The sequence below is a fragment of the Pelophylax lessonae genome (assembly GCF_965119305.1).
Source record: "Pelophylax lessonae genome assembly, chromosome: 1".
In the NCBI taxonomy this organism is placed as follows: Eukaryota; Metazoa; Chordata; class Amphibia; order Anura; family Ranidae; genus Pelophylax; species Pelophylax lessonae.
Window position 1 is genome coordinate 797,272,025 of NC_138768.1, and position 21,441 is coordinate 797,293,465.

General features: G+C 48.0%; 1 protein-coding gene across 1 annotated transcript in view; it reads right to left on the reverse strand.

Annotated features, from left to right (window-relative positions):
* LOC309549565 (uncharacterized protein) overlaps nucleotides 1-21,441 on the reverse strand; it is a 162,057-nt gene that overhangs the window by 136,781 nt on the left and 3,835 nt on the right. The window lies entirely within an intron of this gene.

Sequence of the window (21,441 nt, forward strand, 5' to 3'; positions counted from 1 at the left end):
TGTAGAAATGTCACTGGTAACCCCAAAAGTGTCAAAAAATGTCAGTCAAGGGTCCGATCTGTCCACCGCAATGTCGCAGTCCTGCAAAAAAAAAAAAAAAAAAAATCGCAGATCGCCGCCATTACTCGTTAAAAAAAACAAAAAAAAAAAAAACACACACCAAAAATGACAGAAATCTTTCCCTTAGTTAGTAAACGCAATAACTTTTGCGCAAACCAATCAAAATACGCTTATTATGATTTTTGTTTACCAAACATAGGTAGCAGAAAACAAATTGGCCAAAAATTTAAAAAAAAATTTTGAATTTACATTTTTTTTGGGGGGAATTTCATATAAAAAAAATTTGAAAAATATTGTTATTTTTTCAAAATAAACGCTCTTTTTTTGTTTATAGCGCAAAAAGTAAAAATCGCACAGGTGATCAAATACCACCAAAAGAAAGCTTTGTTTGTGGGAAATAAAGGACGTAAATTTCGTTTGGGTACGGCGTCGCACGACCGTGCAATTGTCAGTTAAAGTCGCACAGCGCCGAATCGCAAAAAGTGGCCTGGACGTAAGACCGCAAAATCCTCCGGTGGTAAAGTGGTTAATGGCATCCCAGTCTTAGTCCGTAGGGTTCAATATTGAGTTACATAGTTTGTGAGGTTGAAAAAAGACATCAGTCCATCCAGTTCAACCTATGGTGTGTGTGTGTGTGTGTGTGTTTGGCGTTTGTTACAAAGATGTTATCTAAAGCCCCGTACACACGCACAGATCGTCGTCATACAAACGTCGGCGGACGAAAGATCTGCCGATTGTATGCGTGTTAGTATGGTGCCTCCGACAGCTGTCTGCACACAATCCGCGGACAAGAGTCTTTCTTGCAAACATGAAATTTTTTGTCTGCGGACACCAGAACAGACGATTGTTCGCCTGTCAGTACAGAAATCAGCCGACAGACCGCAGATTTGCAAGACTGGGCATGCTCAGAAAATAAAAAACACAGGGAAAGTTAACCATTACATGACATCACTTCTGCAGTCAGCTGAAGTCTGCGGACAAAATTCTTGTGCTGTCCTTGTGCTGTCTTTGCACTTTTCAACAGACACCGACATCCCGGGGAGAAAAGACGAACATTTGTATGACGACGATCTGTGCGTGTGTACGGGGCTTTACTAGTGTCAATACCAATGCGAATGCCAACGCATTGTACCAATGTATCATTCTATAAGTGTGTGATAAGAAATCCAATAAAAAAAGGGAAGTTTGAAATGCATCAGACCAGTGCATGCTGGGTGGTTTTATAGGGGCGTGCCCTCACGTAGCTTCGTTTTCTGTTTTTAATAAACCTTATTAATTTAGAACTTTATCTAGAGCAGGGGTCCTCAAACTTTTTAAACAGGGGGCCAGTTCATGGTCCCTCAGACACTGTTGGGGGCCGGACTATAGTTTGAAAAAATATATGAACAAATTCAATGCAGAGAGACCAGCGTGCCCCCTTTCAAGGCAGAGAGACCAGCGTGCCCCCTTTCAAGGCAGAGAGACCAGAGTTCCCCCATTCAATGCAGAGAGACCAGCGTTCCCCCATTCAATGCAGAGAGACCAGCGTTCCCCCATTCAATGCAGAGAGACCAGCGTGCCCCCATTCAATGCAGAGAGACCAGCGTGCCCCCATTCAATGCAGAGAGACCAGCGTGCCCCCATTCAATGCAGAGAGACCAGCGTGCCCCCATTCAATGCAGAGAGACCAGCGTGCCCCCATTCAATGCAGAGAGATCAGCGTGCCCCCATTCAATGCAGAGAGATCAGCGTGCCTCCATTAAATGTAGAGAGATCAGCATGCCCCCATTCAATGCACAGAGACCAGCGTGCCATGCCCCCATTCAATGCAGACAGACCAGCGTGCCGTGCCCCCATTCAATGCAGACAGACCAGCGTGCTCCCTTCAATGCAGAGAGATCAGTGTGCCCCCATTCAATGCACAGAAACCAGCGTGCTGTGCCCCCTTCAATGCAGAGACCAGTCAGTGCACTTACCTGCAGCGGCGTCTCCTCAATTCCTCCCGCCTCCTCCTCGGTCAATGGCATGAGTTCGCCTTTCGGCCAATCAGGAAGCGGGTCTCGGACCCTAACAGACTGGGCAGACTGAACTAACAGACTGGGCAGGAGGGAGGGCAGGCGAGCGGCCGCTAATAGCGGTCATTATGTGAGCCTTAACTTCTCTTCAATTCCCTGCGCGGCCGCTAATAGATATAACTATGTGATCCTTCACTTCCCTGTCAGCGGGACTGTGTGTGAATGAACTGACCTGACACTGGGCGGGGGGAGCGGCCGCTAATAGCTGTAACTATGTAAGCCTTCACTTCCCTGTCATGCATGTATCTCCTCTGACAGGGAAGTGAAGGCTCACATAGTTATAGTTATTAGCGGCCGCTCCCTCCCGCCAGGTGTCAGGTCAGTTCATTCACACACATTTCCGCTGACAGGGAAGTGAAGGATCACATAGTTATATCTATTAGCGGCCGCTCCCCCCGCCCGGAGTGTCAGTTAATTCATGCTCATCGTGCCGCTGACAGGAAATTGAAGAGAAGTTAAGGCTCACATAGTGACAGCTATTAGCGGCTGCTCGCCCGCCATCCCTCCCGCCCGGTGTGTCACTTCATTCACGTACAGATTGTAGTAGTAGTGACATCACCGGGAGGCGGGCGGCCGGCCAGAGGCGGGACTTTTGAATAATGGACACCGGAGGAGCTGAGTGAGTAGGAGAGGGACGCTGAGGCTGATGCGGGGGAGGGGGGGAGGGGGGATGATAGCTGAGGCAGCTTACCATTGGTATTAGTATTAATTATGCAGCATGAGGGGGTTAATGTTGTCACTGCTGGTCACTGCTGCATTAGTGACCGACCAGTGGCAGTTAATTAACCCCTTTGTGCTGCATTAGTGCAACCAGTATCAGTGTTAATTAACACTGGTTGCACTGATACTGGTTGCACTAATGCAGCACAAAGGGGTTAATTAACTGCCACTGGTCGGTCACTAATGCAGCAGTGAGAATACATTAACCCCCTCATGCTGCATAATACAAATACCATTGGTAATTAAATTAACCTCTTGCCAACCCGTCACAGTACATATACTGTGACAGGGTGGCAGCGACAGGTGTACGTCGCTGCCTGTTTTTGGTGTATGCCCCTTGTTCCATCTATTTTAAAATCATTTGGGGGAAAAAAAGTCATTTTCGGTTTTCGGCCAAGGGCATCCTGCATTTTTGGTTTCGACCCAAAATTTTCATTTCGGTGCATCCCTACTTACAAGTTACAATCAGTATTTTTTGCTTAAAATTACTTCGAACCCCCAAGAGACCCTACATGCCATTGTTGCAATATTTTACGTCACACTGTATTGGCACAGCGGCATTTCAAAATGCTATTTTTTTGGAAGAAAAACTTTCATTATTTAAAAAAACAATACATTTAGGCTAATTTTATTGTATAATGTGAAAGATAATGTTACGCCGAGCCAAGCGGCATGAGGTTTGCAAGGAGAGACAGATTGGGAGGATCAGTATCTTACTCTCACCCCCTCCAGGATACACAGTATAAAGCCAGGGCCACCTGCTGAAGGCACAATCTGACCCAGGGGCGTAACTAGAGCATTTAGCACCCAGGCTGGATCCCCCCCCTCCCCCTAAAACATAAGAACCCCCTTTTACATTACACAGCCCTGCACCTCTGGACCCCTTCACATTACACAGCCCCTGCACCTCTTGACTCCTTTACATTACACAGCCCCCCTGTAGCCCTGAACATTACACAGCCCCCCGCAGCTCTGGACCCCTGCACATTACATAGCCCTCCCTGAAGCTCTGCCCCCTACCTTACACGGGCATGCAGAGCACGAGAAACAGCAGTGCCGAACAGAGGGCGGGAGCTGCTGGAGTTAATTTTTCATATTAACTAGCTATTGATTGGTTGCTTGGTTGCTAGGACCACCCAGCAACCAATCACCTGCTTGTTAACTTGGATAACTTCAGCAGTTCCTGTCCTCTATTCAGCGCTACACCTCTGTCTATCCCCTTCTGTACAGAAGTGTAGGGTCTTCATTCTCCTGCTCCGCTATGAGCAGCGTAGTCAATCCGGCAGCCGGCCCTGGGTGTCACCTGGGTACGGTCGGGCACCCGGGTACACCCTGCACCCCGTTGCAGCTTGTCTCTCCTCTCCCTGCCCTGTCACAGCGCTACTGCCTGAGCCTGTCACCGCTTCACTCACTGATAATACCGGCCCTAGTGGGGCTCCATGTGCACCTTGGGGTCACAACACAGGAGGAGAAGGCAGAAATAGGAGAAGCTGACGGGTACAAGCTTTATTATGCACCATAAGAGAGACGCTCTAAGAATGCTGCAGCAAGCAACTCTGGCAGTGAATGGACTGACAAACCCAGGTGCGAGGATGCAATTTCTAGTCACCGTAGCAACCTGGCACCTGGGGTTTGTCGAGCCCTGTATTAAAATTAAAAACAAAAAAATAAAAACCACTGACAGGCAGGGTTTTTACAACTCTTCTGTCATTAATGCCTCACTTCTGCTTGCAAGCACCAGGGCCTTTTAAAAAAGGTAAATTTATTTTTACACTGTCCCTTTAATTTTTTTTTTTTGATCAGCCAGGAGATAGACAGGGGTAGTGTGCATGTGTGTCCAGGTCTGTCCGATGTCACAGATAGGTGCTTTGTCAACCGGACCTCTGAGTCAGTGTGGCGCAGTGTGGAATAGGGGCACTGCAAGGAAGCAGTGTGTGCGATTAGGACACTAGCCGAGTGTCTGTTTTAGGCCCCTTTCACACTTGTCCACTCTGAAAGTTGCACGACTTTGACGCGACTTGAAGCAATGTCTGTGTAATCTTGAAGCAATGCCTGTGTAATCTTGAAGCAATGCCTGTGTAATCTTGAAGCAATGCCTGTGTAATCTTGAAGCAATGCCTGTGTAATCTTGAGGTCTATGGACATCAAGTCACATCAAAGTTGGAGCAAAGTAGTGCAGAGACTACTTTATTTTGCTGCAACTTGAAGATATGAACAGTACAACTTGTCATGCGACTCTGCAGTCCCAAGTTGCAGGACAAGTCCCACAAGTGTGAAAGGGGCCTTACCTGAGGCACGGATCTTTTACTTTTTCATTTCAATAAAAAAGGGCCGCAAGCCCTAAAACTGTACTTCCCGGCTGGAGTGGACTTACTTCCAGACACTACAGCTTAGCTAAAAAACAAACATCACAACATAAATTAAAGATTAACTCCAGGTATAGATATTCCGTACATAGTTACATTGATCAAGCTTGAACCAATGAAACTATGTATATACCATACCTGCAGGGCGGTGCTAGACTATTTTGCGCCCTAGGCAATACCAGCTACCCCCCCCAATAATTAAATGTGACAACAAGTAGGGCCATCTCCTAAGAATGAGTCCCTGTGTCTACTATGACATACAGTATCTCACAAAAATGAGTACACCCCCTCACATTTTTGTAAATATTTTATTCTATCTTTTCATGTGACAACACTGAAGAAATGACACTTTGCTACAATGTAAAGTAGTGAGTATACAGCTTGTATAACAGTGTAAATTTGCTGTCCCCTCAAAATAAATCAACACACAGCCATTAATGTCAGAACCGCTGGCAAAAAAAAAAAAAAAAAAAAAGAGTACACCCCTAAGAGTCGGTTCACACTGGGGCGACACGACTCTGCACGACTTGGGGAGGCGACTTGTCAGTCCTGCGCACCACGACTTCGGAGCGACTTGCAGGGACTTCACATAATGGATGTCTATGCAAGTCACTCCGAGGTCGCCCCAAAGTAGTACAGGACCCTTTTTCTAAGTCGGAGTGACTTGTGTCGCTCCTATTAGAAAGGGTCCTGTACTGCTCAATGGACCGCGACCGAGCGCGACTTGTCATGCTGACAAGTCGCCTGACAAGTCGCGCTAGTCTGAATGGGCTCTAAGTGACTGTCCAAATCGGGCCCAATTAGCCATTTCACCCCCCACCCCAGTGTCATGTGACTCATTAGTGTTACAAGGTCTCAGGTGAGAATGGGGAGCAGGTGTGTTAAATTTGGTGTTATCACTCTCACTCTCTCATACTGGTCACTGGAAATTCAACATGGCACCTCATGGCAAAGAACTCTCTGAGGATATGAAAAAAAGATTTGTTACTCAACATAAAGATGGCCTAGGCTATAAGAAGATTGCCAAGACCCTGAAACCGAGCTGCAGCATGGTGGCTAAGGCCATACAGCAGTTTAACAGGACAAGTTCCACTAAGAACTACTTATTTGCGATGTTGCACGTATTTGTTTACATATTTGCACAAATTGATACACTGAGGTTATGTTTTCATAATTAGTAAAAACTGTGGGTTATGTACTAGTTTTAAATACATTTGAAGATTTTTGATTAATGTACTTATTAATAAGTAGCGCTTGACCAGTTTTTGGTTTATTGAGTTTTACTTGCATTAGTGAATGCTTTTTGGTAGGATCTGCTATGCTATCTGTAGATATTGTTTGAGGATTTGGGGCAAGTTAGTGAGGTGGATTAGCGCAGGAAGTCACCCATTTGCTTGCTATATATAAAATATCCATACATGGAATTTCTCTTTAAAACTGCAGAGTGTAAAAAAAAAAAAAAAAGATTTATAAAAAAATAAATACTGCAGCGTGTATACCACCCAATGTGTGCTTCTATATTTGTTTTATGCATACGTCACCTCCACCATATGCACGGTATCATATATCAGAGCTACTATACAGTATATAAACTGCAGTTTACACGGGTTGATCCGTTTTCATGGACTCCGCTTTGCTTAGCAGGGGATCGCTCCATTGATCCCTGCTGAGCAGGCAGATGACAGGTCCGTCTCCACTCACTGTGCAGAGATGGACCTGTCAAGAGTCCTGCTCTCCTCGAGGAGATCAGATGAAAGCGGACAGCATGTCTCATATTAATTTTCATCTGATCCCATCCAATCCGACCAGCGAACGCCATCTGTTTTCAGCAGATCTTGTCGGATCGGAATCCAGGCGGGTGTCTGCTCTGCTGACATCCACCTCCCCATAGAGTAGAATGGTTGGCCCGCTCAGGTCCGCATGAAAAACGGACAGGCGGACCTGATCTGTCGGATCGTGTGAAAGGGGCATTATGGGCAGGAAACTGAGTTGCATACTTTTGGCTAAAGGAGCACAAAGTGATCAACAAGAACATGGCTGGTCTTAGCACTGTACATGATAATGCACCCCTTTCCATTGGCTATGAAGTCTCCTCTGAACTCTGTGACCTGAATAAAAGAATGAGACCTGAAGTTTTATATGACTGTGGAAATTCTTGCTGACCTCACTGACCCAGCTATTGCTGGCTGATGACCTCTGTTAATATTAAACTGGAGTTTCTATTTGCTTTTTTATTCCATTTGCTGTTGTGGACAAACAATAAATTTACTCCAATTTCTGTCCCATTTCTACACTGAACAAAATTATAAAAAAAGACAACACGCATTTGTCCCCATTTTTCATGAGCTGAACTCAAAGATCTAAGACTTTTTCTATGCACACAAAAGGCCCATTTCTCTCAAATATTGTTCTGTGTAAATCTGTGTTAGGCCCCTTTCACACAGGCGGACCGTTCAGATCCGCCTGTCCGTTTTTTTGGCGGATCTGAACAGCCCCCACATGCATTCCTATGGGGCATCGGATGTCAGCGGAGACATGTCCGCTGACACCCAATCCGATCCGTCAAATCTGGAATGGATGGAAACCCTATTTTCCATCTGTCAAGCGTATCGGATCGGATGAGAACGGACCGACGGTCCGTTCCCATCCGATTTCCGCCATAGAGATGCATGGGGAACTGACAGCTGTGTCTCCGCACACAGCGCAGAGACACAGCTGTCATCCTCCTGCTCAGCGGGGGAATCAGCGGCTCGATCCCCCGCTGAGAAAAACGGACTCCGTCCGACGGACGGATAGTGTGAAAGGAGCCTAAAGCCCCGTACACACGTACCGATCGTCGGCCGTAAATATTCGGCTGACGACCGATCGGCCGATTGTAGGCTTGTTAGTATGATGCTTCCGCTGACACTCTCTGCCATCCGTATCCGATCCTGTCCGTGAAATCTGGACAGATGGAAACCCTATTTTTCCATCCGTTCAGGGATCGGCTCGGATGAGAGCGGACAGGCGGTCCGCTCTCATCCGATTCCCCATAGAGAGCAGCGAGAGCTGTGACACCTCCCTCTCTGCACTGCAAGCGGAGACGGAGCTGTCATCCGCTGGCTCAGCGGGGATCGGCGGATCGATCCCCGCTGAGCAGCACGGATCCGCCTACAGAGGCGGACCGTGTGAAAGAGCCCTAAGGCACGCCTGTGCAATAATCATGCTGTCTAATCAGCATCTTGATATGCCACACCTGTGAGGTGGATGGATTATCTAGACAAGGAGAAGTGCTCACTAACACAGAACAATATTTGAGAGAAATAGGCTTTTTGTGTACATAGAAAAAGTCTTAGATCCTTGAGTTCAGCTCATGAAAAATGGGAGCAAAAACAAAAGTGTTGCGTTCATAATTTTATTCAGTGTATATATATTGTAAGTCTATGGACATGCTTTATCATCCAAACTAGTTTTTGGGTTTAGGAATAAATGATACGGCATATATTGAGATGTTCTTGATAAATGGGGTTCTGTTGCACACGTAAAGCAGGAGTATTGAATAAAAATATATAGAGGTCAGGTTTTCTTCCAGCAAAGGTGTGAATCTCATGTTGTGCTATGACTCACATCCTTCACATCACAGTATCCTCATTTTTTCAGTGTGAAACAGGAAGAATGTACCATAAGCCGTACATTGCTGCAAACCCTGTGTAAGAGAGCATGTGACAGGCTCAGCCCTGCTACGACCAGGCCACGCCCCCAACACATTTTGCTTTGCCCTCAGAGCTTAATCATAGGGATCCCCATGATTAAAGTGATTGTAAACGATCACCTTGTAAAACAAGCCATTCAGTTTAAAATAGAAATGAAAGGCAAACCATTTTTGTATAGATATAAAAAAAACATTATAAAATACATTTTTTCATTCAAGTGATGACATTCTCTCTGTTCTCAGCTGCATAAGAGCTGGGGGGAGGAGAAGCAGCAGCACAATGAGTTTGCCAGTGAATGGATGTGCAGTGGGGGGTGTCAGGACAAGTCTGATTATTGGAGGAGAGTACACTGTGTTCCCTGCATAGCTAGAGAACAGACCACGTGTGTTCTCCTGCCTAGTGTGGTCAGTTTTTAATAGGGAAGCAAAACTGGCAGGAACACCAGGGATTTCAAATAAAGGAAGCAATACAAAGAGAACAGGAGACTTTCTGATACAGGTACATGGTACAGCAGGCACAAATCAAAAACATTTTTTTAAAAGCAAAAGATAACAAGGAGAGATTTGAGGTCTTTTTGACCACAGACAAAAGTTAAAGTGAATAAAATTGATCATCTTTGTACAAAGGCACCTGAAAGTAGGTGGGATATATTAGGCAGCAAGCGAAAATGTTGTCTCTTAAGTTGATGTGTTGAAAGCAGAAAAAATGGACAATTGTAGGAATTTGACGATGGGGGGGGGACTAGATGCCTGGGTCAGAGCAACTCCAAAACTGCAGCTCTTGTGGGATGTCCCTGGTCTGCAGTGATAAGGACCGACCCCAAAAGTGCTCCGCGGAAGGAAAGCCAGAGACGGGGTCATGGGGGGGCCAAGGCACATTGATGCATGGGGGGAGGCTGGCCTGTATTCTTTCTCAGATCCAATAGAAGAGCTACTGTGGCTCAAATTGCTGTAAAAGTTAATGCAGATTCCAAAAGGTGTCAGAACACACAGTGCATCGTAGGTTGTTGTGTAGCCTCAGACTGGTCAGGGTGCCCATGCTATCCACCCTCCACAGCTAAAAATGCCTACAATGGGAACGTGAGCATCAGAACTGGACCACAGAGCAATGGAATAGGTGGCCTGGTCTAATAAATTCAGTTATGTTTTGAGAAACTTAAAGCGGAGTTCCACCCTGGTTATACATTTTTTTACAAAAATACCCCCGGGACAGTCAGGGCTAGCACATTCCACAATGGCTAGCCTCTGATCTGTCCCGGGTTGCACTTACCTTTCAGGAGAAATACTTACCTTGAAATTGTCTTCTCCAGCGCTGCCATCTCAGGTGTGGGCAGCTTGAAGCCAGCACGATCCTCTTCCGCGTCCTCTTCGGTCCTCTTCCTCCTTCTTCGGTCCCACGATGCACTGCACCGGCCCCGACGTCACTTCCGGGTCGCGCGCGTCATCCCTCCACAGCTTCTGGGCATGCCCAGAAGCTGTTTAGAAGGGAATGACGCGCGCGCCCCGGAACTGACGTCGGGGCCGGTGCAGGCGCAATGATTCCTGGGAGCGATGACGTTCAGCTCCCAGGAATCATTGCAAAAGCCAGGAAGTGACGAATCGCCGTGGCCGCCGAGGGGAGGAAGAAGGAAGTAAGGTGAGTATATTTTCTCTAAAAGGTAAGTGAAAAAAAAAAAAAAAATTGCGATTATCCATTTGTTTTTCAGGTGACCGGGAGCGAGAAGATGGAGGTAAGTATAAATTTCGGGTGGAACTCCGCTTTAACAAGTTTAAAGAGGTTGTAAACCCAAATTGTTTTTTCAACCTGAAAGAGAAACACATAATGAGCTAGTATGCATCGCATACTAGCTCATTATGAAATACTTACCTTAGAACGAGCCCCCGCCGTGCCGCCCGCTTACCTGTATGACGGGCGACATGTTCAGTCGCCCGTCTTCCGGGATCGCGGCATCCGGCCATCTGATTGGCCGGAGCTGTGGTGACGTCACTCCCGCGCACGGGAGCTGGCGGTCACGGCACAGGGCTCTGAAGGAACGGCACCAGCGGCCGTTCCTTCAGAGCGCATGCGCCAGTGATGTCACTGGCTCCATGTAAGGTAAATATCTCCTAAACGGTACATGTTTCGGAGATATTTACAGTACCTATAGGTAAGCCTTATCATAGGCTTACCTATAGCTAAAAGTGTCAGAGGAGGGTTTACTTCCTCTTTAAGGTGTTGACTTTGCCTCCAAATTCTTCAGATCTCTTCAGATCTCAATCTAATCGAGCATTTGTGGGATTCGCTAGAAAAATAAATCCAATCCATTGAGGCCCAACCCCCCCAACATACAGGGCATAACTGCTTCCCAATCTCTCGCTGTGGGAGGGATCATATGACGTCCTTCCCAGATCGTACGACGGCGCACCAGACACAGCTGATGACAGATCAGTGTCCCGGCCAGCTGTCAGTACCATGTGGTCGCTGTGAATTTTTTTTTTACCTAAAATATGTAGCAGAATACATATTGGCCTAAATTTATGAAATTTGTTTTATATTTTTCATTGGATAAGTTTTATAGAAGAAGAAAAAACGGAATTTTTGTAAAATCTTACCTGTAAAATTCCTTTCTCTGAGTCCTCCGACAGTCGCCGCCTCTTCATATTCGTCACAATGGGGTAATTGACCTTTCTCCGTAGGAGTAGCTAGGCAACAGAATATGTCAATATTAAAGCTTTTAACATATCCCACCCCCAGGGGGTGGTCCCCTCAGTTAATACCCTCCTACTTCCTGTATCCATACCTCAGTTTCAGTAGAATAGCAGTAGAGTATATAACCAAACCCCAAAAGAGGGGCGGGGCGGCGACTGTCGGAGGACTCAGAGAAAGGAATTTTACAGGTAAGATTTTACAAAAATTCCGTTTTCTCTTACGTCCTCCGACAGTCGCCGCCTCTTCATATTTGTCACAATGGGGACGTCCCAAAGCAGTGCAAACATGAGGGGTGGGAAACTTGCTCAACAGGAGCAACAACCCAGGAAAAAAACAAATAATCTAGGGATAAACGACATCCCAAACAGCCAAGGGCCCAAAAACAAGGGACCCTAAGGTACTGCCGCACTAAGAACCGTGCGGCCAAAGAAAGCATCTGCCGATGCCTGAACATCCACTTTGTAGAATTTTGAGAAAGTGTGAACGGACGACCAAGTCGCCGCCTTACACACCTGGGCCACAGAAGCCCGATGATGACAGGCCCAAAACGTACTACCTACGATCTGGTAGAGTGCGCCTCCACAGGCATAGGGGGGAACTTTCCCCTTCAGAGCATAGGCCTGTTCAATGGTCTGTCTGATCCATTTGGCGATGATAGAAGCCGACGCCGCCATGCCCTTCCGAGGTCCCTCTGGAAGGACAAATAAAGAATCCGACTTGCGAAAAGATTCCGTCGATTTCAGGTAAACCCCGATCGCCCGAACAACATCCAGGGAGTGCAAATCCACCTCCTTCGGATGTTTAGGCTTCGCGCAGAGCGAAGGCAAGACAATGTCCTCATCGAGGTGAAATTCCGAGATCCTCTTCGGAAGAAAAGAAGGGTTAGGTCGCAAGACCACCTTATCCAAGTGAATGACCAAATACGGAGATCTGCAGGACAAAGCTGCCAGCTCCGACACCCAGCGAGCCGAAGTGATCGCCACCAAAAACGCGACCTTCTTGGACAACATAGACAACGAGATCTACCTCTGTTCAAAAGGAGCGTGTTGCAACACGGACAGAACAAGGTTCAAGTCCCATGGAGGCAAAGGTACCCTCCTAGGAGGGACCAGATGTCGCACCCCTTGAACAAAAGTGCTAACCAAGGGGTTAGACGCCACAGGGCGTTGAAAAAGAACGGCCAGCGCAGAAACCTGGCCCTTGATCGTAGCCAACGCCAAACGCTGGTCCACACCCGTTTGAAGGAAAGACAACACCCTAGACACGGAGTATGAGCGAGGGGGATACCCCCTGGACTCACACCAGGCAAAATAGGCCTTCCAAGTACGGTAGTAGACTTTCCCCGAGGAAGACTTCCTCGCGTTGACCAAAGTGTGAATGACCTCAGGGGAGAGACCCCTATCCTTCAGGACCTCGGTTTCAACAGCCAGGCCTCAGAGCCAGCGACTGTAAAGCAGGATGGAATATCGGTCCTTGAGACAGAAGATCTTCTCGAAGAGGCAGACGCCACGGAGCGACGACCGCCAGATTCACGAGGTCTGCGTACCAAGACCGGCGAGGCCAGTCCGGAGCCACTAGAATCACCGCGTGCGGTTCCGAGGTCAACCTGCGAAGGAACCTGGACAGCAGTTGAATCGGTGGAAATGCATACATCAGTCGATACTGATGCCACGGAGCTACCAACGTCCGACGCGTCTGCCCGAGGATCGCGAGTCCTTGCCACGAACCTTTCCACCTTGTTGTTCAGACGAGACGCGAACAGGTCTACCTCCGGAAGACCCCCATTCGCGCACAACATCTGGAAGACATTCGGGTGGAGGGACCATTCTCCCTGGTCCAGGGTCTGGCGACTCAGATAATCCGCCTGCCCGTTCTCCACCCCCGGAATGTGAACCACTGTTATCGCCGGGACGTGTGTCTCGGCCCAAGACAGAATGTCGGCCAATTCCCGAGCCGCTCGGGCACTCCTGGTGCCCCCTTGGTGGTTGATGTAGGCCACCGCCGTGGCATTGTCCGTCTGCACATGAACCGGACGGCCCTGCAGCCTGTCCGTCCAACGGCGAAGGCAGAGATTTATCGCTCGCAATTCCAGAATGTCGATCGGAAGGGAGGATTCCTCCTTCGACCAAGAGCCCTGGGCGGACAGAACGCCCAGAACACCACCCCAGCCCGACAGGCTGGCATCCGTGGTGATCACCGTCCATGGGAAAGGACGAAAAGACTTGCCCCCCGACACCGTCGGGGGACTGTAGCCACCACAGAAGATCCCTTCTGGTACGAAGACTCAATGAAATCTTAAGATCCAGAGATTGCGGTTGCCCGTCCCACCTGGACAGGATCTCCGCTTGGAGACCCCGCGTGTGAAACTGGGCGAAGGGAATCGCCTCGAAAGCCGAGACCATCAATCCCAAACATCGCGTGCACGTCCGGAGTGACGAGCACGGAACGTCCCTGAGGGACGTGACTTCTTCCTGAAGTGTTCTGAGCTTGTCGTCCGGTAGGAAAACCTTCGCCTGGACCGAGTCCAGGATCATTCCCAGGTAGGGAAGACGAACCGACGGGCACAGCGTCGACTTTGGAAAAGTTCATCGTCCAACCAAACTCCTGTAGAGTTTGCATCGTGACGGGCAGGTCCTTCACCAGACCCTGGCTGGTCGCAGACCGAACCAGAATGTCGTCCAGATACCCCAGGACAGAGATGCCCTGGGCTCTCAACAAAGCTAGAACCGGTGCAAGCACCTTGGTGAACACCCGTGGAGCCAAAGCGAGACCAAAGGGTAGCGCCACAAATTGGTAATGAACCTCCGCAATGGCGAATCGAAGGTACCTCTGATGACCCTCGAACATCGGAATGTGAAGGTACCCATCCTTCAAGTCGATGGAGGCCATGAATTCCCCCGGAACCAGGGCAGCCACCACCGACCGCAGGGATTCCATGCGGAACTTGCGAACCCGCACAAAGCGGTGCAGAGCTTTTAAGTCCAGAATTGGACGTACCTTGCCCTCCTTCCTGGGCACAGTGAACAGATTGGAATAGAACCCCCTGAAGATTTGAGGGAAAAAATCTGCTCGCCGGCCGAGAGAGAAACTCGATCTTGTAGCCAGATCGAACGATTTCCTGAACCCACCTGTCCCGAACGTGGGCCAGCCAGGGATGAAGAAAACCGAGCAAACGTCCACCCACCCCAGAACTGGGTGAGGGCGCCCCTTCAGGCCGCACTGTTATGGGCAGCGGACCCGGACTGGCCGGACTTCTGCTTACCTGTCCACGACTTCTTTTGGGAGCCTTGACCTCTGAATAGTTTGCCCTCATAGTGCGACCGAAAGGCACGAAAGGACCCCTGAGAGGGTCTAAAAGAAGCATGCCTCTTACCATGAGCAACCTCAGCCTTGTGGGATTGGGGCAAGAGCGTGCTCTTACCACACGTGATCCCCTTCATCAGCGTATCCAAGGGTCGCCAAAAAGGCGAGATCCCGTATAGGGTAGATTAGCCAAGGTTATGCGAGAAGATTGGTCCACAGACCAACACTTCAGCCAAATCAGGCGGCGCGACAACACCGCCACGCTGTGCACACGTGCAGCCAACGGGACTATATCCAAGTCCGCATCACACAAATACATGACACCCTGATGGATTTGATCCACCATAGCCAACGTCGCCGGAGGGGCAGAGTCAGCCACCAGGAGGCGCCTGAGCACCTGCGTCCAATCCGCGACAGCCTGAGCTGCCATAAGTGAAGCAAAAATAGCTTTCAGCATGGAACCGGTAACCGAGTAAGTATGGCGGGCAAGAGACTCCAGCCTCCTGTCCGTGACATCCCGGAACACCGGGGTATCCTCAGCAGGAATCGCAGTGGACTTATTCAAAACTGCCACCGCGTGATCCACCGGAGGTGGCACACACCAACGTTCATCAGTAGCGGGCGTGAAAGGATAACGCAGTTTGAACCTTCTCGGCACAGCAGAAGGCTTCCGCATATTGCGCCATTGTTCACTAACAGCGCGCTGAAAATCCTCAGTGCAAGACAAAATCTGCGATGAATTGCGTCTTCGCTGCGTCCCATAAGAGGCCAGGACGGCAGGAGGACATGGTTCATCCTGCAAATGCAGTGTTCGTTTGATAGAAGCAACCAAGTCATCCATGAGTGCAAGCTCTTCAGACGAGCCAGGGGGGAATTATCAACCCCTTCAACTTCCGCCTCCCCTGCAGACCCCACAAGGTCCAGGGACGAGCGGGACCCCGACAAGGTGACCCCAGCCATAGCAGCCCCATCACCATCGCCCTCTGAATCAGAGGAAATTGAAACCCTGGGCCGTTTTGTGGATTGAGCAGCCACAAGCATCTGCACCTGAGCAGCAAGGTTAGCCACGACAGTAGCCAAAACACCCCCCACGGGGGAAGCAGCAGCAGTCCCCTGGCCCCCCACTAAGGTGGGAGGAAATTTGCTTTCCTGAGAATTCATGCCCCCAAAAGTGTGTAGGAAAAAAAGGAGTACTATCCCTTTAATATCGCGGCGAGCGCAGCCCACCGCACACACAGCACACACCGACCCCCACAGGGAGAAACACAAAACATAGGCAAGGAATACAGGGATAAGAAAGATAAACCTGGAGAGACCACTCAGGCTGCTGCACCGACCGCTGTTCTCAGGGAAAAGGAAGCGATGTAACACAGACCGCTCCTATAAAGCCTATGGAAGGCTCCATAAACATGGCCGCCGGTGAGGGACTAGCAAAGGCAGAGCATGCAGCGCTGACATGTGGCCCGAGCGATCGCCGCCAAAATGGCGGCGCTTGGTGCCAAAAACGCCGCTCCTAGCACATAGAAATGGCCAGCATATGCCTGCAGCTATTAATAAAATGGCGGACCGCGGCAGCCGCATGTATGCACCAACATGTATAAAATCATGCCCTACAAGCATACAGCATGTCACACAGATAATCTCACAGTTTTAACACTGAACAGTGTACAACAGCCCCCCTCCTTGCAGCCCACAGCAGCATCAAACCAGACAGGGAGCCCAACAGTGTGAACAGACATGCAGGGTTACACAGTCCCAGACTGACACCCACTAAACAGACAGGTCCCCACACAGAGTACACTAACCTTCTGAATGGCGTGGGGAACCGGCACAAGCGATCAAGCCACTGCACATGGGACAGGGAGAGTCGCAGCCAGGATGCAGTAGAACTGCGGTGCCAAACCGCATGGCGTCTAGTGAGGTAGCCACCTCACCATAGCATCCCTGCAGTGAACAGGGATGGGTTGTTCACATATACCAGGAAAAATACCTGACTGAACGCTCGATGGCAGGCTGGGAAGCCACTGGCCCACAACCTGCGACCAGCCCGAGACCCAGCCCGCACGATCCTCTTCATCAGAAGAACTAACTAATGCTGACAAAAGTAACAGCTAAGTAAAGAGAGAGAAAAACACTCAAATAAAATCAAAAAGAAGATAAAGGCTGAGACAAAATGCCCCAGCACAGAAACAGCCAGCTAACTCCTAACAGCTAGTCAATGAAACTGAGGTATGGATACAGGAAGTAGGAGGGTATTGACTGAGGGGACCACCCCCTGGGGGTGGGATATGTTAAAAGCTTTAATATTGACATATTCTGTTGCCTAGCTACTCCTACGGAGAAAGGTCAATTACCCCATTGTGACGAATATGAAGAGGCGGCGACTGTCGGAGGACGTAAGAGAAATGTTATTTTCTTCTTCACAATTGTCGCTCTTTTTCTGTTTAAAGCGCAAAAAAAAAAAAAAAAAACCCCCAAAAAAAAAACACATAGCTGTTTTTTTTAAACGGCGGGCAGTCGGCTCAGATAAGGGTGGTCCCAGGAGCGGATTTGGTGCAGCGGAAGAGGTGCCCCCTCCCACCGCATCCCAGCCGTTTTGGGGAAAATGATCCAGTCCCGGATCTTCAGACAGGAAGTCGAGTGAGGGCAAGATGGCCCTCACTCGACTCTATGGTCTTGGAGGACTGGAGCGATGTCAAACATCGTTGCCTAGCAACCGGTTTAAAGGGCCAATTTCTTTTCAACGTTTTTCTTTTTCCTTTTTTCGTGTAGTTGTGAGGTGTGAGGTCTTTTTGACACCAGATCTCACAATAAAGAGGACCTGTCATGCCTATTTCTGCGACAAGGGATGTTTACATTCCTTGTAATAGGAATAAAAGTGATCACTTTTTTTTTTTTTTTTAAACAGTGTAAAAATAAAAAATTAATAAATAAAATAAACAGAAAAAAAAAAATGTAAAAAGTGCCCTGTCCCCGTTAGCTCGCACGCAGAAGTGAACGCATACAGAAGTCCCTCCAACATATGTAAACGGTGTTCAAACCACAAATGTGAGGTATCGCTGTAACTATTAGAGCGAGAGCAATAATTTGAGCCCTAGACCTCCTCCGTAACTCTAAGCTGGTAACCTGTAGAACATTTTAAAATGTTGCCTATGGGGATTTTTAAGTATCAAAGTTTGTCGCCATTCCGCGAGTGTGTGTGCAATTTTGAAGCATGACATGTTGGGTATCTATTTACTCATTGTAACATCATCTTTCTCATTATGGAAAAAAATTGGGCTAACTTTACTGTTTTCTTATTTATTTCCAAAAAAAAAAAAAATTGCGTTTGGAACACTGCTACGCAAATAGGGTGTCATAAAAGATATTGCAACGGTCTCCATTTTATTTTCCAGGGTCTCTGCTAAAAAAATATATATAATGTTTGGGGGTTCTAAGTAGTTTTCTAGCAAAAGAAGAAATGATTTTAGCTTGTAAACAGTGTCAAAAATAAAGTGGTTAAAGTAACGCAGTGCTGTATCGCAAAAAATGGCCTGGTCATAAAGGGAGGGTGGGTAAAAAGGATAACATCTCCTGCAGATGTAGCAGTTAAAGGGTTGAGGTAAACCATTTACTACTGACAGGGGTGCTTACAATGATCAGCTTTTATTGAATTTATATAAAATGTTTATCCCAAAAGAAAAAAAACTGCTGTGACTGCTTATAAAGTGTTAGGCTTCATGCACATAGGACATTTCTTTAACTTTCCTAGATGCCAGCAGCATTTTTGGCCAATGAAATTAACTAACGTCCAAGAGCTTGACGCTTAAAAGCTTATTCTTTTTAAGGCCTCATGCACACAGGGCGTTTTTACAGTCGCTTTTAGCAGCGTCAGACGTTTTTTTTTTTTTATTACAACTTAACCACTTGCCGACTGCCGCACGACTATTTACTGCGGCAGTCAGTCCCCTACAGGCAAAACGATGTAGGGCCTCTAGGGGGCGAGCGCGCGCCGCCGGAGACGCGCTCCCGCCCCCGCTCGTTCCCTGACATCCCCGCGCGAGTGACCGGCGGTTCCGATGTCCGCCGGTCACTCGCGATCTCCCGCTGGAGAGGGAGAAAGGCAGACGGCTAATGTAAACACAGCCGTCTGTCATTCTCCCTGGTGTAACTGCAGAGATCATACGGTCCTGCTATGTAGGATTGTATGTCTCTGTGGTTACATCACAAGCCACGCCCCCCACAGTTAGAATCACGCCCCTAGGGATACATTTAACCCACTGATCACCAATAAAGTTAACCCCTTCCCTGCCAGTGTCATTTTTACAGTAACAGTGCATATGTATAGCACTGATTACTGTAGTAATGTCACTGGTACCCCCAAAAGTGTCAAAAATGTCAGTCAAGGGTCCGATCTGTCCGCCGCAATGTCGCAGTCCTGCAAAAAAAAAAAAAAAAAAAAAAAAAAAAAAAAAAAAAATCGCAGATCGCCGCCATTACTAGTAAAAAAAAAAAAAGACAAAAATCTTTCCCGTAGTTAGTAGACGCAATAAGTTTTGCGCAAACCAATCAAAATACGCTTATTGCGATTTTTTTTACCAAAAATATGTAGCAGAAAACAAATTGGCCTAAAATGTTAAAACATTTTGATTTTTACATTTTTTTGGGGAATTTCATATAAAAAAAAAAAAAAGTGAAAAATATTGTTATTTTTTCAAAATTGTCAATCTTTTTTTGTTAATAGCTCAAAAAGTAAAAATCGCACAGGTGATCAAATACCACCAAAAGAAAGCTCTGTTTGTGGGAAAAAAAGAACGTCAATTTAATTTGGGTACAGCGTTGCACGTCCGCGCAATCGTCCGTTAAAGTCACGCAGTGCCGAATCGCAAAATAGGTGTACATGGACAGATAAGACACCGACCTGGTGTACATGGACAGATAAGATAGCATGTAGGTGGGTTCAGGGGCTTCTGAAAAAAAACGCCCAACTGCTCCTAAACGGCCTTAAAGCGGAGTTCCAGCCATTCACTCACCTGTCCAACGGTCCAGCGATGCGGCCGCCTGAAGCCTCGATCCTCTCCCTCGGCGCCGGCATCACTGCTGTGGGCACCCGGCTGTTACAGTTTGCAGCTTCACAGCCGGGTACCCACTGCGCATGCGCGAGTCGCGCTGCGCGCCGTGATTGGCCGGCAATCTTCGGGGACCTCTGACGTGTCCCAGAAGATTGCAGGGAGGGAGGGGGAGAGGAGAACTTCCGTTCAGGGCGCCGCGGCGCTCCGAGCGGAAGTGGGAGCGGGTACCTGTCAAAACAAGGTACCCGCTCCCCCCCCAAAAAAATGACATGCCAAATGTGGCATGTCAGGGGGTCAGGACTCCCTAAAGCGGAAGTTCTACTTTTGGGTGGAACTCAACTTTAAGCTCCTAAAAGCAAGTTCTTGAATTTTAATTCATTTCATTGGCCAAAACAATTTATTCTGGTCATTGAAATGAATTGATGCTCAAGCACTAACATTTACCAGCTTCTAGCAGCTGCTAGTAGCTTCAAGCGTTTTTTCTGGCCAAACTCTGCAGCTCCTGAACGCACTTGGCCTCTTGCACATGATACTCCTGTTTGAGCATCTAGTTTTTCAGACTTTTTTTTTTTTTGTATGTGTTTACGCATATTTACATGCGTTTTTGCATGTTTTCGCGTGTTCCCGCGTTCTTGTTCTGCACAATATGTAAATGGACATTTACCCGCACGAGGTGTAAATTACTGACCAAAAAAACATATATATTTTTTTTTATTTACTGAAGAATGCACAGCGCTTGTTTACGCACCTGTGTGTCTAGACACATTACAATAAGGGCTCTTTCACACGGCCGCTCCGTGTGAAAGCTCCGCTGCGGGACTTTTCTTTTTTTTTTTTTTTCACGGAGCGGATGACATTTGTGTCATCCGCTCCGTATGCCCGCATATCATCCCATCCGTTTGCGGATGATATGAGGACATAATGTAAGTCTATGGCATTGCGGATGCCAGCGGATGACACCGCTGACATCCGATATTGCTTCCTTTCCGGGTTTTGAAAAAATAGGGTTCTGTTCCGTTTCAAAAAACGGAACAGAACTGACAGGAAGAAAATCGGATGTCAGCGGATGGTATTCCGCTGACATCCGCAGTGCCATTGACTTACATTATGTCCGCAAATCATCCGCAAAAAAATAGGATGATTTGCGGACAAGCGGAGCGGCCGTGTGAAAGAGCCCTTACTTAATGAGGTGTAATTTAGCTAAAAAAAAAAGCTGCAGTGTGCCAGAGGCCTAATGCCCCTTTCACACAGGGTGAATCCATTCGACGGACTCTGCTTGCTCAGTGGGGAAATCGCTCTGCTGATCCCCGCTGAGCAGGCGGATGACAGTTCCGTCTCCGCTCACTGTGCAGAGATGGACCTGCCAGAGTCCCGCTCTCCTCTATGGGGAGATACAGCCTGTCTGTTTTAATCCAACCCGATCCACCCTGCTAGATGGATGGGGAACGTATTGCCATCTGTCTGTTTTTAGCGGATCTTGTCGGATCGGATGCCAGATGGGTGTCAG